Source organism: Dermacentor silvarum, chromosome 4, assembly GCF_013339745.2.
Source record: "Dermacentor silvarum isolate Dsil-2018 chromosome 4, BIME_Dsil_1.4, whole genome shotgun sequence".
Taxonomy (NCBI): domain Eukaryota; kingdom Metazoa; phylum Arthropoda; class Arachnida; order Ixodida; family Ixodidae; genus Dermacentor; species Dermacentor silvarum.
This window is the reverse complement of record NC_051157.2, coordinates 180,152,135-180,172,177: the sequence shown is the minus strand read 5'-3', so window position 1 is coordinate 180,172,177 and position 20,043 is coordinate 180,152,135. Positions and strand designations below refer to the sequence as shown.

Sequence of the window (20,043 nt, the reverse complement as noted above, 5' to 3'; positions counted from 1 at the left end):
GAGTGCAGCTAACCAGGAATTGGAGAAATTGCTACAGCTTTCGTGACTACAGTATGGGATGGTCAGCAGTGGTAAAACAAGGCGAGTTGTCCCATCAGAGCTTTGAGAAAAGATTACTTCTTCGAACACTGTTCATCACTTGAAACCTACTTCTTCCTATGACTCTTTTTTTCTGGACGGCACAGGATACTGGGGAACTGCATAATTCAGCCTCGGGAAACCCGAGAGACATTCCCATACCTATACGACAATGTTGCTGAGAGAACTGCGCAAGTTCTGTGATGTAGCACACGACACATGGGATGAGGAATTATGATGTGACAGGCTGGTAACATTGAAAAGACAACGATGCACTATGGAACGAGCGTTATGCGAAGAAACGCTCATGTTTACACTAGCACAGCATAAAACTTTCATTCGTTTTCCATTCTTACGAATTTTGGCAGGACTCATTTTCAGTTCTACTTGACATGATGAAAGAGTGCAAAAAGAAACACCACAAAAGAAAAGAAATGGTCACGGGACAAGCGCTTGCCTGTATCCACTCCCTTTTTTTCTTTCTTTCGTGGTGTATTCGAGTCTTGCAACCTTTAATCATGTCAAGTATGCACCAACTGGGCCTTCTGAAGGTCTCTTTAAATGTAAATTTTACGTTCCCACCCTTCAAGTTGCTAATTTTGGTCGCCTTTTCCCAATCACCTCCCAACATCAGGGTAAGCTCCTTTGGAAGAGTAACAGACCCTGAAAGACGGTGGTGGCCGGATAGATTTCCAGATGAAGGGATGCATTTTTAAACACTACATATAGCCGATTCTTCCATTATTGCACGGTTCAACCCATAATAAGCACGGAACACGAAATAAGGCATCACAAAATATTGGCATGGACCAAATTTTGCCTTAACTGAGGAGCTGCAATTTCTGACGAGCCTGTATGAGTTTCTTTTCTGTGGATATCAGCAGCTTTTGGTTAACGCAAACTGACCGTCGCATCACACTTCGTCTGCCTTGCATGTTCCCCACAGAAGAGGACTAGTTCACAATATTTATCGAAAGACAGAGCACGAGCTTCTTCAGCCGTCACTATAATTTATCTGAATTTTACAAATCTCCGATGATTGTCTTTACTAGGCTCTATACTGGACCCCTGTAATTATACAGCAAGCTATTATTCCTGAACAGCCCACATTACAAATTGCATGCCCACAAGTGCCAGTATGCTGAAATATCTGCTTTACGAGAAATACAATGCATCCTGTTCTAGTGTAGTGCATTGTTCACATACAAAGTGAAAGACATCGAGGTGTATCCTTTAATAAAGCCGAGAACGTAGCGTTTCCTTGTGTTTAACAAAGGGACAGGTGCGAAGTAGTGCAGACAGCTAGCGTTGCAACTTTTCAGCAAAATAGACTTCCTAGGAAATAGGAACAAGATATAGCGCGCACAGGTAATTCTCGGCATCCTATCAAAGGTGTTTGTATTAGTTGCTATCCGATTTATTGAGTAAAATTACGCCCTGCTGCCTAGTAAGAGACAGAAATAAAACATTAAGACATAAAAGCACATAAAATGAGCAAGTTTCTAGTGGTAACGAAAACGTTGACGGCGCTCTCACGAGGTATTATTGCAAATTTTCCTTACACACTGGAAGTAGTGCAGCACTGCCTAGGGAGTGTTTTAGTGAAATAATGTTAACGTTTTGAACTATTGGAGAAGATATTGAATGCCCTGTTATCATACTGCCAGGAGGCGAGAACGACTGCCAATCAAGACTCCCCCACTGTGACTCGACTAGCCTCAACAAGCATAGCTCCTTCCCTGCCTTCTGACAGGCTGGGACCGAGGGACTGCGTCACGTCACGTGATGAGCCTCGCCTTTTTGTTGTAGCGACAGCTACATTACGCCAGGTTTTCGCCTCTTCGCCGTCGCCGCACTTTGAGCCGTGGCCGAACTGGGACGTCACACCACGGCCCTCGATTCTCCAGCAACTCGTCTCGTCGCGGTCGCCGCGCGGCCACCGCTCCTGCCGTTGGGCACTCGCCGCACCCTCTGCGTGACGTCACACCACGGGCCTCGATTCTCCGGCGACTCAGCTCGCGGTCGTCGCGCGGCCAGGCCCCGGAAACTCGCGAGTTCACCAAATGGCCACAGAGGGCGAAAAGATCGCTGCTAACAAAACAAGCCTAGTACATCCCCTCGAAAATATGCCTTCTTGAGTTGAGTAGATCCCGGTAGAGGCGCCGTAATAAGCGCAATTTTAACCGACAAACTTTCTCACGCGCTCATCGAAGCGTTTTTTTTTTATTACATGACAGAGTACAAAATTACTATTCTTAATTAGAGATTGTACTATTGAGTACCAACTCTGTCCTTTTTTGCCATTATAAACGCAAAATAACGTAGCATCATCATCGATCTCCCACGTGACCTCTGGCCTGGATTTAAAATTTTTACCGGTATTTTTCGCGTACACGGCAAGCACGGATTCGTTGGTTCGTACAGTTATATGCTGGTTGCTTATTTTGAGCTAAAACCAGTTTATCGCGGTTCGACACCTCGCGTTATTTAACTTGGGGTGAAGTGATGGGTTTGCGAGAGGTGATGTAAGCCCGAAAGCTAGGTTTCGGTCGTGAGCCATGCGGAACAAGTCTGCATCGAAATGGGAGCCGGATTCTGCTGCGACTGAGGACGGCAATACCGGTAAGTCGTTTAACATCGCTGCTTCTTGAATCGTTATGTAATATTCGTCTCGGTAACTTACAGGCGGAGACAAGTTAACGAACTAGATCCTGTATTACATATGAGCAGTCTGGACCCTCTGTTGCTGTTTCCGAAATAAATCTATAGTTGCAAGGCCGTCGTTATGCAAACACAACCACGAAAAAAAAGAGCGATATCGGAACGCCCGTCACATTTCTCCTCTCGTTGGCCGTAGGCGACTGAGTAGCCTTATCAATATATATATATATATATATATATATATATATATATATTCGATTCCGCCGGCAACTCCTTTCGTCCACAAAACCGGATAACCCTTTGGTAAATTGAAGTGAAAGTACTGAATTTTTCCTTCCTCCATGATGACGAGCCTCGATTCTCTGCCAACTCGCCTCGACGCGGTCGCTGCACGGCCATCGCTCCTGCCGTTGTCTTTACCCGTCAGTTGACCACAATGTCTCTCCTTTCTTAGTCTAGTGGGAAACCACTAAGTTTAATAACATGTCTAACTAAAAGCGAAGCCTAAGCGCAGCCGGGGGTCTGTAGCTATTGGTACTCGACTAGGTTTAACCAGAGCTAAACCACGGCCATTTTTTCTTTGTTTCTTGCTGCACGGTGCACTTGTAGTGGTGGCATTTCGTGTCCTGCATTGGATGGTTTACCAAAGTCACGTGTCACGTTGGGCGATGCTGTAGGGAGTATATTTCATGTAATACTTTTGTGCGTGCAACCTTGAGGAGTGTTTGGCTTGGAGGTAGACTCCCTAGAAAGGAAGGGGGTGCAGAGTTCGGTGTGAAATTTCAGTAATTTTCGCGGTGCTCGGTGGTGCAATACCTGCAGGCACAATTGTCAGCATGTAATGATACATTGCGCTTGTCTGTTAAAAATGGCCAAACCTGGTGAGGGACTCTTTAGCAACTGCGCTGTAAGGAAACCTGCCACTCTATTTGCTCTTTTTCCTGCTCGTTGGACGGTCAACACTGGGTGACACGTCACGCCTACACTCATGTCTGAAATTTGACACACATACAGAGAAGGTGCATTTGCAGACGCAGCCCTTGGATGACACGATGCTAGAAACAAACGAACCTTCTCTCGTTCCAGCTGAGCCACGTGCTGTTCCAGCTCTTGTAGGTCATTCTCGGTGGGAGTGGATGCGTTGGATAGAGGCTAGAGCCGGCATGCCCAGCTTGGTGCACAGCTCACACTCCTTGGAGCGCAGCTTCTTACGTTCGCGCTTGCGGAACCCTTTGATTTGTTTAAGCTGCTCCAGCCTTTCCCGGATGACACTCTCCTTCTCGAGCATCGTAAGAGAATCGTCGATCTGAGGAAGAACAGATGTGGAAACGTCAGAGCGAGACTACTTACACGGGGCAGTGGAAAGGACATGAACATGTTCAACCATGTCCTTTCTATGTTGTACCAATAGACCCAGTTGAAGTCTTATTTACACCGGACAGTATACAGAAGGCATAAACATTCTTTTCCAAGGAAGGTTTTACTGCAAAGAGAACAATCTGGACACAGAACAGGGCAGTAGTCCTCAGCTGAAAATGGCGACACGCAGACAGACCAACACAGACCAGTTCTTTGTGTGTATGTGTGTGTGTGTGTGTGTGTATGTGTGTGTGTATGTATGTATGTATGTATGTATGTATGTATGTATGTATGTATGTATGTATGTATGTGTGTGTATGTATGTATGTATGTATGTATGTACGTGTGTGTGTATGTATGTACGTGTGTATGTATGTATGTATGTATGTATGTATCTGTGTGTGTGTGTGTATCTGTGCGTGTGCGTGTGCGTGCGTGCGTGCGTGTGTGCGTGCGCGTGCGTGCGTGCGTGCGTGCGTGCGTGTGTGTCGTCATTCTGTGCCTCGTACCTGTAGATCTAAGTGTCACGAACGCGTGCCTTCTGCTATATTCTATACCGGTGCAATGCGCTGACTAGGACGTTGTCCTTCACAGGGCGAGCACAGCAGTTTATGGTTTGGACACTCCTAATAACTTATCCAGCGCGTTCTTCCTTAACGTGAAAATCCTGTGCTCTGTAGGGTATTTAGAGTAATCCTGATCGCGCCAGTTCACAAAAATCGATCGCTTCAAGCTCGGCTCATGCTTCAGGTATCAACCAGCGAAAGAGGTTAATTGACATGACACCAGTGCTCGGGGCTAAACATGTTATAATGCGCTTTGAAGTGTCAAACCTGGCTGAAAAGAAATTTCATTTTGCATTCAGTACACTCATACATTTGCTTTTACTTTTTTATGTTTTCTTGGTGTTCAGTAGAATAGCACTTAACACATGTGGTGCTTTTCCATTAAGATACCACGATGGCTGCCCTACAGTCAACTTTCTTGGTTATTTGTACCAGCGTTTCTTGTGTTAGCCAGCACCTCTCATGGCCAAGGCAGCGAAGGTGGAACAGCACTTCAATTGCAATAAAAACCGTATGTTCAGTGACAACCATTAAATTGTTGGCCCATTTGTCGCCCGTCCCCTGTACGCAACTGGCCAACTACCAGATTGAACTCGATCAGTTTGAAGACAACTACTACTAGACAACTACTACTACTATCGTTTCAAGGTTGCATGGTTGAATGAACAGCAAGCTTTAAGTGAATTCTGATTCAGTTCAATATTACCATGGATTTCGTTTTATACAGGGACTAAGGAACAGAAAACTGACTAAAACAATTTGTCCTTCAAAACTACAGAAATACAGTGATGGAAGTGCTTCTCCATGCTGCCCCAAATTTATTTTTGTTAATAACTGTTCCAAAACGGCACTGGGAAATTCGATCTAATACTGATGACCAATTGCTGCTGCGGCAACTGTGATATACGACTCTTTATTTTACATAGTCATGCTCACCTTTATCGGGTTGATCTCATTTCTGCCTCAAGAACTGGCATTTTAAGCATATAGTGCATTTTATGCGCGTTCGATAACCATCCATCTTAATTGCTTGTTTCTTGCAATTTGTGTTGAATATTGTTTTTGCAGTATGCTTGATAATAAATATGTGAGACGCTTCGGGGATGCTTTTAAAAGCAGGAGTCGTATGACGTATTATCCATCTAATCCGAAAACAAAAAATAGCTGCTCCAAAGTACCATTTGCTCTGCTACGAAATCTGCTACAACTGAAATGTTGCTTCCATCTCTGGAAATACGATGTTAAGGCACACTCATAATTCCCAAATATGAATCACTAACAGGTCATGTCTCGCCACGACCAGGGGCTCGATCAACCAGGAAGAATGCAAGAGCATAGCTGACAAGTCTTTAAAATTACAGAATGGTTGCTTGCTGGGCTATGTAATTCGGTTCGTGGCAGCTGATGTAACAGCGCGAAAAAATAAGGAAGGAACGGCGATAGAGACAGAATGAAAAGCGCGCTCTATTCACTCTGTCACTATCGTCGTTCCTTCCTTGTTATTTCGCGTTATATTACGTAAGTCTCTAAAATTAACTTGCCAGCTCATCGTGGTGTTACGGATTTTCCTTGCTGGTTGGCGCTAGTTGATCCTTCACTAATCAAGAAGTACTAGGCGGCATTGAGAAGCAAACAAAGAACCAACCTTGCACCTTTTCGTGCAATATATGCCCATATATACATGTACCAAACGCTAGGAGACACCATGGAATCTGAAAACACAACTGACCAGGACCTGCAGTTGGCAGCAAATGTGAAGACTGACATTACCCTCGCTGCCTAATAATCAACTTTCTAACCGCCAACATTTAAATGGAAAGCTCTAGCTGTACCGACTAATTTAGCGTATCTCTTAGACAAAAAGAAAATATTAAGTAGTATTAGGAAACCGGAATGCTGGCTACGCTCATTCCTATATCATGGCGAGCCAGAAACAGCATAGCTGTACCACCTTGTCATGACACCACAGATTGACAGCACATGTTCCTGCCTGCTGAAACCCGTAGCCAAATATTTTGTACATCTCACTCCTAAAAGGATTTAGAGAAATGTTTCGGAGATATAGGATATGGTAATTATGCTAAAGCCTGTCTCACGATGCCAGACTTGGAGTCATGGACACTGTCACCACACAGCAAAATTTGTTCGCGCTGGGTTGCAATGAGGTTATGTATGACAGTGCTCGCTCATAAAAACGTATGCTGCCGTTTCGCCCTCCTGGATGCTGCAGTGATTGCAGAAAAGCAAGATGCCACATAGCGGAGCTTCCGCCTCCATAGTAATTTCAATTCAGTTCACTGTAATGCATATGCGATCAGCATGACGGTGGGCGGAAAATACTTGCTCTCACCTCCCCTGTAGATTAGGCACTTGGGAAAGTTAGATGTCCAATGAACGAAACAGTTGCATAAATGAGTATTGGAACAGCTGTATACTAATAAATGATACAAAATAAAAAATTATAAATTCTGAAACTGATCAGTTTGCAATATCGCTATAACGCAACGCATTAACGCTTTTGAAGCAAGGATAAGATGTTACGCATATGGCCGTACAACGTGTCATTGGTAGTCATCGTGTAACATGTCATTGGTGTAATAAAACTGCTCTACAGAAGCTAGTAGTATTACAGTGAACCATTTATTCCAATATGGTGGCTTGCAGTATTTTATCTAGTGTTTGGAGCGCTTGGACATTCACTTCATGCAAGAAAAGTGGAAAAGAAAGAAAATAATGCCAGTACTACTTCAATTATTCAGTAATAAAGAAGAAATACAGTTAATTCTAGATGAAGCAAGCTGTCAACCTAACAAAGTTTGGACTACTTTTATTGGCCACCAAACAGCACAAGTATAAAAAAACTGAAATCTGCGAGAGTACACATATGTACTGGTGCCAGCAATTTGGGCATAAAACTAAACTGAAAGTCTGGTACTTACTTTATTCCCCGCTGACAAGGGACATTTTATATGAGAAAGGAATCAAAATAGAAATAGAAAAGGATATTGCAACAGTCTAAATTACCTTTCTCTATGGTGTTGCTTTAGGAAGCAGCAAAACTATGTCAGAACTTACCGCAGGGCTGGGAACTGAGAGCTCCAGGGACAGCTTCTGCATTTCATCGCTGAATTCTGTGATGTTTTGAAGTAGCCTTTCCCGCATTTCAATTTCGCCCTCGAGCATCTGGCCCAGCAGGGTGGCGATGTGGGCGCGAGTCCGCTCGAGTCGGCTTCGCGTAGGCTCGTAACTTATGCCCACGTCGGACCAAATGTTGGTCAATTCATTGACTTTATTCTCACCATTTCGCAGATGTGGTGATTCATCTGTGCCCTGCATTCAGAAAGAAACAGTTCAGGCTAAAGCACACCTTACTGTGGCATCGCTTGTTCCAGCACCTCAACAATGACGACTTCCTACATCACGTGTGCCCGTGACAGCGCGGATGATGGAACACCTACTGCTATCTACGTTATGTTGCGGAAGGGAAAACACCGTTTTACAGCTTCTCATCACAAGCCATTCAGAGAGTGGCGAAACATTAATCACAAGGTGGGGTCGCTATAAGCCAAAAAGTGGCAATCGCTCGTGACGATATCAGGTTGTCAAGAGAACTTAGGGGTTAAAGAGGCACTAAAGAGATTAATAACTTGTGCTCTATTAGGAAGTTACGCTTCTGCAACACCAAACAAAAGTGCACATTCTTATTCTGTAAGAAGGTGCAATTATTCAGAAGAGACGGGAATGATGGGGATACCATCTTGAAGCTCTCGCACCATCAGTGATGACGTCTGCAGGTGGTGGGGATATACTTTATTGGTAAAGACAAACTACACTGTATTCTAAAAGAGCCATAGTCTGAGCTTGATGTAAACTATGCAGGAGTCAGAAAAAAAAGGAGTCTTGACTTTAGTTGTGTTATGCTTACTAATGCCTATGAAACAAAAAGACTTTTCGAAGTATACTTGTCACTCTATACTGATTAGTGTCCCTCTGTAGGGCCCCATTATCTATTTACGTGTTTGTACGTTTTACTTTCCTGAAATAAAATTACACAAGCCTTCACTTTTGTCAGAGAAGTCAAACCCGAGGAAACAGTAATTGTATTAGAGGAAATTGTTACGCATGATGTATCACAACACCATGCAGTTGGGTATATTTTGTGTGCAATGCAGGAAGACATCTTAATTGCAGAAAACCCAGAATAATATATTCCAACTGTTCAAACAGCTCGAAAATGTAAAAATAGAGTGCATTTCTCACTGCTCCAACTGCCGCAAGCGTCTTTGAAATTTGATGACAAATTCCTTGGTTGACTAAATGATAGCTTCAGTATCTCAACCAGCTGGACCCTTTAGTAAGCTTCACTTGATGTGAATATTGCATGCATTATATGCATTATTGTATGCAAGTGCAATATTTTCAAGTGAATTGTACAGATACACTGTTTCTCCCCTTTTTTTATCCCCAAGATGCAAAGAAAAATTAAAAAAATGAAATTATGGGGTTTTACGTGCCAAAACCACTTCTGATTATGAGGCAGGCCGTAGCGGGAGACTCCGGAAACTTTGACCACTTGGGGTTCTTTAACGTGCACCTAAATTTAAGGACACGGGTGTTTTCGCGTTTCGCCCCCATCGAAATGCGGCCGCCGGCAAAGAAAAATTGCATGTTGCATGTTCAAAGCATTTCACACAGCGAGATCGCCGAGTACCATAAGACCGTGTAACAAGTACCAGACCCTCTATCACCCTAGTTTGCGATTTCTGAACAACCTGTTCTCATAGCGATGTCAAGTCCAGTTCTAAGAGAAAAAAAAACCAAAAAAATGACCAATACTGGGCAGCATTGGACATAGAATTTGTATCAACGAATTGCTTGCTTTTTTCTTATTACTGGAACAATGTCAAGACTGCTGCATATTGTCACAACCACAGCTACCTGGATGACAAATGACAAAATTAATTCAGCCATGCATATATTTAGTATTGTATAATTAGGGTTTGTTTTTAGGGTTTTGTATTTTTTTAATTCGGAGGGAAAAGATCGGGTGCTATTTTTGAAGCTGATAATAGGGGAGAAATATTTGCGAACCATTCCGAAGTACTGGTTTTTTTTCGGGGGTTAAATTTACAAATGTTCTCTACAAGTAATACATGACATTCTTTTTTTGTTTATCAGAGGGTATCACGAGCTCCTTAACGCGAATGCGCTGAAACTAGGGATCTGTTTCAAGCTGGTAATCGAGGGGGGGGGGGGGGCGTCATGGTTTTCTAGCAAATACTCCGAAGTTCGGCTTTCATTAGCTGGTTTTCGTCTTTGAGATGTGCTGTTTAACAGCACAGTTCCATTTTGTGGCGCGTTTCGAGCAAAACTCTTGAGAACATGTTGTCAGTAACGTGGCGCTGCTCTTAGACGGTCGTGCGTCTAAACATGCGCTCTAAACCATGCGCTCCAAACGAATGAGATGCACGATTCGCGTCGTCGTCAGTTCCCTCTCCCCTAAGAGACTAACCTCTTATCACGTCAATGCATGCATTCATCTGCGCTAGAAGGCCGATTGATAGTGGGCCTCTTCGATAATCCGTTTTTGACAGTCCCGGACTGCCCCAGACGGTGCTTTCAGCCAATGAGCGTTGCGTAGGCAGTCTATGGGACAGTCTGGGACTGCCAGAGACGAATAATCGAAGAGGCCCAGTGCAAGCTGCGTGCAGCTTACACTGGGCCTCCCGAAGCTACGTGGCGTGCCGAGACACGCAGCTTGTGAAATTAACTACAGGTCACTGGAGTTCACTTAAGCCAACAGGATCTAACTTCGTTGTCCCGAGGCAGGGTAGCTAGCGCGTGTGCACCACAAACTCCGCGCAGCGTAAAAAAAAGGAAAAAAGAAAGGTTGGTATGCGGTTTTGCAATTCGGGGACAAATCGGGTTTAACCATGTTTATCCTGAAACATGTTCGTGGTGTAATAACCGGGTTATACCTGAAAACGAACAACCCTAAGTATAATGTGCAGCAGGTTCTGATTGGTGTTACAACATGGTCCATGCGTTGGGGCTCGCAGGGTTGTATAAGATGCGAACACCCCTGGGTACGCTCTTGCTTCGGCGGTCCCAAGCCATGGACCGCCCTCGTTCGAGCTTTGATCGTCTCGCCGCCCCTTGGGTGCCCTTGAGACCGTGTGCCGCCAGCTTTATTATCTCAGGCGCTTTTCTGCGGTAGAGAATCTAGTACACTCTACCTGAGGCCTCCGTTTGCCGGTTACATGTGCCCTCCTGGAGCAGTACTTGTAAAAGAAGCCACTCTATATCGCCGCTAAGAAAAAAAAAAAAAACCTTGCACTCTGCCGGGCAACGCTTTAAACAGCGAAGCTGGGCGATCGTAGCCCAGCATTCTCCGGAAGTGCGCGCGAACTTGATTACTGACAACAATAAAAGTTGCATCTCTCTCTCTCTCTCTCATCTTATTACTCATGATGAGGATAATTTCTTTTCGCGCGTCTCGGACTTACGGCCGTCACTGCGCGTTGCATAGCGCAGCTTGCAACACCGACACCGCGTTTCAGGGGACCTGCTCCTTGAATGCGTCTCTCTCTCTCTCTCTCTCGTTCTCACAGTGCGCAAAACCTCTTCACCTCGCAGAGCATGAGCGTACGAACGCGGAAGCTGTGGACGAAGACTACTACGCTCGAACGCAATCATATGGTTCGCATGAATGCATGTTCTACAAGCGTGGCTGTGTAGCTTAGTGGTTACGACGCTCGCTTTGGGACGGGGGTATACGAACGCGGGCTCGAATTCCGCCTCGGTAAGGAAGTTTTTTTCTTTCTTGGTAGTTTCTTGATAGACAACACAAATTACGGCTGGTTTTAAGCAGCTTCGCGTTGCACGGCACCCGCTGCGGGTTGCTTAAAAAGGAACCGCTTAAAAAGCAACCCGCAGCAAAAAAGAAAAAAAAGAAAGAAGACGCCACGCGATTTCGCCATCAGTGAGAACCTTGCCAAAAGTGCTACTGCTGCTTGGTTTTATTAACAATATTTCATTGCGCATCATGCAAGCAACATGTCCGAACCTCGCCTACAGCTTTAATACTTTACAGACATCCGTATTGAGTAGCTACGTAATATTGCAATTCAGCTTTGCGCGTGTCCAATGAAAATGCGTTCCGGACTAGTTCCGAAACTGCTCAACGGCCGACGCAGGAACCGACACAGCTGCGCGATTTTCGCCGTCGCGGGGCTGGTCTGCTCGAGGTTTTTCCTCATTCGCATTTATGCTCCACCTCGACGCTCGAATGAAGCGAGACATCGGAATGACAGCTATTGCCCGAGCGTGTCAAAATTTTTATGAACGCGCTCGTGAATACTTCGCAGCGCACCTGGAGGCCATCAACCATGCTAGAAAGCCAGCTGGTGAATCGGAAAAAGCCCCGCCATTATGTGTGACGGTACGCTCTGCGTGAGGCCTTTGGGCTGAAGGCAAACGCCGAATATAGCCACACTCAGTCGTTCCGTAGTACTCTCCAATCCGTAGCGCGTGTAATCGCAGCTACGTTGATTCGGGCGAACATGGCAACCAGCGGTGTCAACTTTACCAATGTTTATTGCTGCGAGCAATAAGTAACACTGGTAGGGGGAAGTCCACTCTGTAATAAGCAGTAAATAGGCTTGTGTCGTTGCAGGTGATGGTCAGGCAGCGAGGTCCCGAATGGGTTGCGGAAGTATCCGTATCCGGCTGGTTAGATGTCGGGGCGCCAGAGAGTCGACCCTCGTGTCGCTCTTTTATACATTTTTACATTTGCTATGGGAATTTCCTCCTCGCACGTCGGAAACCTTGCCTCTTCCCGCGAGTCCAAGAGGAGGAGTGTGCTCCCGTCGCGAGAACGAGGGAGAACCGGGAGAGGGCATAGTGCGCCTCTCGCGTGTCTACGCCGGCTCTCGACGCATCCGGAACGTGTGAACGCGACGACGGGAGTGCGCGAGAGAGAATGGGCGCCTTTGCTTGCCTTTTTTTTAAATTCCCATAGCAATTATATGGACACTCCAAGACGATTTCTGCCGTTGGCGTCGTTGTCGCCGTGAGGTTCTGTATAAAGTCCAAGGGCGATCAAATCGTCGCCACGCGCTATATGCTGTATGGGCGCGTGAAAGCACGCGAGGGACGCGCGCTTTCACGGGGAGCAAACGCGACGTCTTTGGTCGCGCGTAAGGCCGTGGGGTGCATGGGAGGGCGACGTTGTTCTGCGGCACCAAATGCTTATCTTGCGACCGGCGCAAGGGGAACTGGAATCTCGCAGACGAAAGGATGAAATTAGGAAGGCAGCGCGGGAGGGAGGTGGTGCGGCTTCTGCTCTGCGAGCACTTTGCATGGCACCCGCCTCGGTGACTAAGTCAGCTGAGGCGTTGCGCTGCTGAGCACGAGATCACGGGATAGAATCCCGGCCGCGGCGGCCGTGATGGAGGCGACCGGGATGGAGGCGAAATGCAAAAACGTCCTTGTGCTTGCGTTGTAGTGCACGTTAAAGAGCCCCAGGTGGGCAAAATTAATCCGGAGCCCTCCACTACGGCGTGCCTCGTACTCAGAACTGGTTTTGGCACGTAAAACCCCTGAAAGAACTTTGCACGGCGGCGGGCGGTCGCGCGTACCGTATCTTGAAAGCGATCTGCAACACGGCTCCTACCTTTGTATGCGCTGTACTTTCGCCGCTCAGTTTCCGTTGAAGCGATATAACTGCACGAACCTTCGCTCGCTGCTGCTGGCGCGCTTGCTTATACCAGCGTTTTGACAGCGGTTGTGTGCGGTCATCGAGTGTGATCGATTCATGTTTGCTTGTGCGCGCTGACACCATGCTTGTTAATTCACTGAGTAAGCGAATGTGTCCAAGTTTATACAGCCGATAAAGTTACTATCCTTACTACGTATGGCTATACTAATTTGCTATCGCAATTGATGCTTCGCCTTTCGGGCGAAGCGGCGACTTTTTTTCATTCTGGTTATTTTTTCGACCCCCTATTATAATGCCCAATTGGGCGATGTAGGTACCTGAATAAAAAAAAATAGTGCCCTTCCACTCTAAAGAAGGATAACCAGCGAAGCTGTATTGGGATGACTATTGTGATGACTATATTGATTTGTATAGTTATTTCTATACTGATTGAATCAAGACACGTACTCGTAACGTCGTGGTTATCGTCTTTTACTTCCTCTCGTTCGCTACCACAGTGACCATAGCTTTGTGGTCACTGTTGTAAACTGCGATCGGTTGTACTGCGACACGTTCTTGCGAAACGTTAAATCTATGCATGACCGGTGACGTGGGGTCGGCACATTGACGTCCGTGCAGCATTGAACGCTTGCGCTTGGCATCAGCGGCCCGCTACTCGTCGGTCGTATTCGCCCGCCGTCGCCGCACACATTCTCGCTGCTGCTGCCGCCGACGCTTCAGACGGGCACTCTCTACTTCGTCGGTAAGAGAGCAGCTACTCGATGGCCCCGACCAGTCAGCCGCTGCGCGTTTGGCGGCAGCGGCTTCCCGTCGCTTTCGCGCCCATTCGCACTATTCACGTCGGCGCTCTTTGAGGGCACGTTCTTCAAAGCGAACTACGCGCGTCCTGCCCGTAGCAAGTGCAAATACTGATAACGCCGCTAGGGTGATGACTACGCCAAAAAAGAGAAACGAGGTACAACAATTGGTGGGTATACTATTTCGTTTTATTTTCTTTTTCAGACCCTCCAATCGGGAGCGAAGGAAGCGCCGCCGGTGCGCAGATTGTATAGGGTACGGGGAAATCTTCTGTCGATGCCGCTATATACCGACGCAAAAATTCAGAACCTAGCCATATACAGCTGCGCTGTAAAACCGTCTGCCAACGTACAAGCCACTGGTGTCATTTAGCTTTTGATTGCTATAGCAATTATTAGACACTCCAGGCGCAATTTCTGCCATCGCTTTGATGTCCCGTATGAATCCAAGCGTGATAACATCGTCGTCGCGCGCCGTACGCTGTATGTGCGAGTGAAAGCGTGTGAGGGTGAGCTCACGATGGTGATTCAATCTTGCGCGCGCACGGGAGGAAAGCGGGGAGGAAGCGCGCCGTCTTCTGTCTTGCGGAAAGCGCCAGGAGGAGAGGCGTTCTACTTAGGTGGCAGCTGCGTACGGGGTGGCGATCACCCCTAGCGCATGGGTGATCTTGGAAGCGATCTGCGATAGAGACAGAGCGCGCCGATTGCTGATAGCTTCGTGTGCTCTGGGTTCTCGCCGCTTAGTTCGGGTTGAAGCGAGAGGCAGCACGAAGGTCCATTCGCTCTCTTCCGCCGCGCTCCCTCACTCCAGCGTTTTGACAGCGAGTTTCCGCGGTCATAGAGTGAGATTGGTTCATGTTTGCTTGCGCACGCGTGACACCATGCTTGTTAATTTAGTTAGTGCACGAATGTATAAAGGTTATACGCCCGATAAATCTATCCTGACTTCATATATTTGTCTACTAATTTGCTATCGCAATGGATGCTTCGCCTTTCGAGCGAAACTGACTTGTTTTTGTTACACATTTGTGGTTTTCATCTGACTGGCCCTCGCACAATATCGAAACAACGTGCAGTTGCGTATATTTTGTGGCCAATACATGAAGACACTAACTGCAGAAAACCTAGAAAAATATCACAGCTATAAATATCACACGTGATACACCTCTTGGTAAGTGGTTACATTTAGGACATGCGTTGTGCAAGATACGTTGTACACAGCCAACGATTCATCAAAGTTCATAGCCACTCGGTCGCGGCATAAAGTTACAGCATAATGTCACAACTGCCCAAATAACTGAAAAGAAAATTCTGACGGGCCAAAACCACTATCCAATTATGAAGCACGCCTTAGTGGGAAATTCTGGATCAAACCAAACACCTGAAATTGTCTAACGTACACGTTAAAACATTCAAGGCCACCCCTTAAACATCCAGGATCCCGCAATAATCGACGTACACGAGCATTGTTGCCTTCCGGCCACACGGAAATGCGGCCGCCATGACCAGCATCAAAGCCGGAGCCGCGAGCACAGCAGTGGAACGCCACAGCCACTAAGCTACTGCGGAAGTAGTAACTGACAAGAACCCTCCGACACGAAGGAAAATTTGCCATTGGAAAGAAACCTGGCACTGGTGCCCGATTATAACAATCACTGTACTCACTGACGTAATCAGCAGTTTCGCAGATGGCAGAGGCATGGCAGATTGATCGACAATGTCAGTGCTGAACACTTGATTCCGCGGCATGCCAGATAGCAGAGCAGCTATTCTGGTTATATTGTGGTCCCAGCTTCCACTACCAGGCCAGCATGACCTTTTTTCTCCCCCCCACACTTTCCGTAGGCCCTATCTGAGGAAAGCGTACGGATGGCAATTGCATCCCGTCCAAGTAGTAGTCGCGACTTATGTACAGAGAAGGCTACTCTTTTTTCTTAAACTTCTAAGCAAAATGCAAGTGTGCGGCAGTCAGCTGAATCGCAACTTGTGTCAGTTTTTCTTGTTTTTTTAAAGTGATAAATGGCGATGTGAAACTACAGATTCACCATTTCACTGCTTGCATAAATAAGGCAGAAAAGGGGGAAGAAATAATGGGATTTCTTGAAAACTATTTTGTATGGCAACTCATCGCCGCTGGGAGAGTTGAGTATTTGAACATGTAATAAACACCAGGCCTGACCATTCTGGTGTGTTGCGAGCACAGGTTGTTCAGAGATCACAATGTGAAACGCTATTCTAAGCGCGAAAAGACTTAAATTGCGCACAGAAAAAAATGCATCTGTTTGAAAATGCTCCGTAATGCTAAAAACTGAAACTGCCAAGTATGACATCGCACAGGCTGAAACTATTAACATATCCATTTCTTTAATTGCGGGAGCTTTTGCAAGATTGTTGCATATTTGCACCCAACTACAGCTACCTGGATGACAAAAAAAAAGGGGGGGGGGAAGAGGCGGGGTCAAATTCAGCTCGCCTGCATTTATGCAGCCGCGCACGTATTTACTGTTGCCACATGTACTCTCGACCAAAAAGTCTACGGACCAAGGGATCTGACAAAAAGCTGAATATCTCCGCAGCCTCAAAACGCAGCCTGGTATTTCCATTTCCAGCCTCTATTGGTACATGCGAACAACATTGTGATGTACGGTTGTACTGGTTACTTTTAAAGGCTGCTCCGATATTTAGAGCTTTTTGAGATCCCGTGGTCCGCAAACTTTTTGTGGTCGATAGTATAGTCCCAGTGGAAAAAGTGACTGGTGGCCAAAGCGGCCAAATCGAGACACGCGGCGCTGTTCCTGAGCGCGCGATAGCGCCAGGCACATTCCACTTTCCAAAGCAGGAGGGTGGGTGGAAACCGACCCATCTTAAAGCCCGTATTTCGAAAGCTATCATATGCCTCACTTGAAGGGCAAGCGTTGCACCAATGAGGCGGCGCACGTGCCCCCCCCCCCTTTTTTTTTTCATTATGCGTGAGCGTTAGTAGCGATGGTAGGTGCTGCTGTTTCACGTAGGCACTGCCGCACATGGCCTTTGAGAGTGCATCGCCAAGCGAATCGTTGGTTTTAGAGAGAACATCGATAAAAACAGCGCTGCGCTCGCAACCCTTGCGCAAAAGAACTAAGAAACACAGAACAAAACAATACGGGTTCACGTGTGCAGCCACGGTAACGCATAATATAGCTTTTAACAGGCGTACTTTAAGATGGGTCGCTTTTTGCCGGCCACCCCTGCTTTGGAAAATGGAATGTTCTTGGCACTCATAACAACGGCACCGCCTGTAGCGATTTTGCCTCTCCACCCACCAGACCCTGGTGCTAATCTTTTTCGGCTAGGACTGTACTGTCACTTGCGCTTACTTCTTATTCTTCAACATTGGGCAAGGAGAATAAAGAAAAGCCACGAGTCAGAACCTTGCCTACAGCTTCAATTTTTTGCCGACATCCGTAATGAGTTGCTTCGTCCATTTGCGATTCACCTGTGCGCTTTGGTCAGGCTACACTAACGAACTACTTGAGCCTTGCGGGGCGCCAACTCCGAAAGTGCTCAGTCGATGGCAAACACTAGAAGCAGCACATCTCGCGGGTTTCAGAAGTGGCGGCGCTGGTCTCTTGCAAGGCTCTGGGTGAATGCAAAGTGCAGCCACGCTGCTACAGCCCTTGCCCGAGCGCGTCAAAGAGTTTACGATCGCGATCGTGATGACGTCGTACCGAACTGACTCCGGCATGACGATAACAAAAGACTTAAACGACGCCCCATTTGAGCAGAAAGCGCCTGTCATCTTTATTTCTATCGACACTGCCGGACGGAATTACTGCCGGAGGCCGGCCGACCATGCCAGTGAATCGGCAAAGACAAACTACCGTCATTAGTGGTAAATACACTTTTCAAGCCTCCGCTAACGGGTTTTAAGAGTGAAGCAAATAAGCAGTGATGCAATGAGAGTCGTTACTGTCGCTTGGAAAACCTAACGGATAATATTTGAGTCTCGGCCGGCCAACGCGCCACGCCCCAAACGTAAAGTGCAGTAGTCGTGCTCACCTTAATTCTGGAAGTCTCGCCACGTCGTCCATAGTAAGCCTCACAGAAGGACGAGACTACGACAAAAACCTAAAACCCAGCACTGCAACCTGCAAGTGCTGCAACCGCTGCAACTGCAACCATTACAAGTCCACCGACGTTTATACAGCCCGCGGCAATAGGTGGTGTGCAAAACCCGATGTCTATGATGTGTTTCCGGCTCTCAAAATCGCTTGCGCCGCACTCAGCCAAGGTTGGTCTAAATGGTCGCGAAGCTTCGGGCGAAAAGCGGTTCATTGTCACCGACATCAGCAAGGGTGGTTATGGGAGCAGCGATTGAAGCGCGACTATGTTTGGAGAGAACAAACATTGCGAAAGAAAAAAGCGATTTTTAATTAAAGCGCTACACAGTTAGATCCATTCAACGAAAATAAAATTCCTAATCAATTTTATATACGCATGGCGAGAAAAGAACAACTCTATTTTACTTGATCATTATCAATAAATACCTTTTTTCAGCGCCAACCGTAAGAGCGCCCATCGATAGCGGCGAGCGTTGACGCTACTATCACTTGCAATGCAATGCAGCTCTGGAAGTGTGCAGAAAGTGTCACTCGTAAAGTTCGCCTGTTACAATACGCCCCCCTCACATGTTGTGTTGCTTTGCTTGTCGACGTTTGTCTGAATTTGGTGACGCGTGTAGTTTCATTGTTTCTTAACCTGTTCAGTCAAAAGTAGTGATTTGCGACCGCCAGAAAATTGTTCACTTTAGTTGTTTTCGTGGGGCAGCGCTGGCCGACGGGCTTGGCGCCCGACGAAATGACGTGCACTCTACGCCCAAAGCGTTCGTCGGCCTCTAAACAAAGTATGTTCTGCGCAAGGGTGCGGTTTCGATACCCGTATGGCTGAACGTTTCCTGCATCGGTTTCCGCGCTGAAAGCTCGAAACGACCATCACGTCGAATGGCGGGGCATTTGAATAAACAGCTCTAATAGCAGGCCCCCGAAAACAAATTTCGCGCCTTTGAGAAGAAAATGACGTCACTTCTGTTTTTAATCGATATGGCGTCACATTATTTTTTCTTTCGCCGGAAGTGTTCCCTCCTCACACAGATGGCGCTAAGCCCCATGAACCGCCGATGAACCGCCATGTTTTGAACGTATGGGCTTCTATGGAAGCTTCGCTACCAGGTGTATTTACCTTGACTCAGCCAGCAAAAGCATAGCCTTTAATATCTCCATTTAAAATCCAGAGGACGCCACCAAGGAGGTCTTAGACGCCAGCCTATGAGGCGTGGATTTGGACGCCACCTAATACCCCCAAATCTATGACGTGTTTCCGTCTCTTAAAATCGCTTTCGCCACCGTCAACCAGCAAAAGCATAGCCTTTAAGATCCGCCTTTTAAATTCAGAGCACGCCACCCTATGACACATGAATTTAGAATAAGACCAGAATTTCCAGCGCACGTAGGCGGCTGCATTGTTTTTGTTATGGTCATGTTGGTGAGGGTACTGCGGGAACGGCTCGTTTGCGGTTGTGAGCAACTTGGTTGTGAGTCCCCTGCGGCGGCTGGTTCCGAAAGCGCTGCAGCTGTCTTGTCGCTTCTGAAGGTGGGTAAGTGTGCCTTCGTTAATGCGATCACATTTCAAATCACAAACATATAAAACGGAGATAATTTAGCGAGAGTAACCTGAGGCATCGTCTGCTTCAACGGAGCTGCAAGGTTGTGCAGTGAGTAGGCCAAGCTTTTTTCTGCGAGGTGCGCCTAACTATAGACGTTTTTTCTGCTTATTTAAGGCTTGAGGCACTACATGGAAGGTACTAGAAGATATCTAGTAAGCTATG

General features: G+C 46.7%; 1 protein-coding gene across 1 annotated transcript in view; it reads right to left on the bottom strand.

Moving 5' to 3' along the window:
- Nucleotides 1-20,043, bottom strand: part of LOC119449083 (protein regulator of cytokinesis 1-like) — a 178,186-nt gene that overhangs the window by 45,035 nt on the left and 113,108 nt on the right. The gene's annotated exons all lie outside the window — the stretch shown is intronic.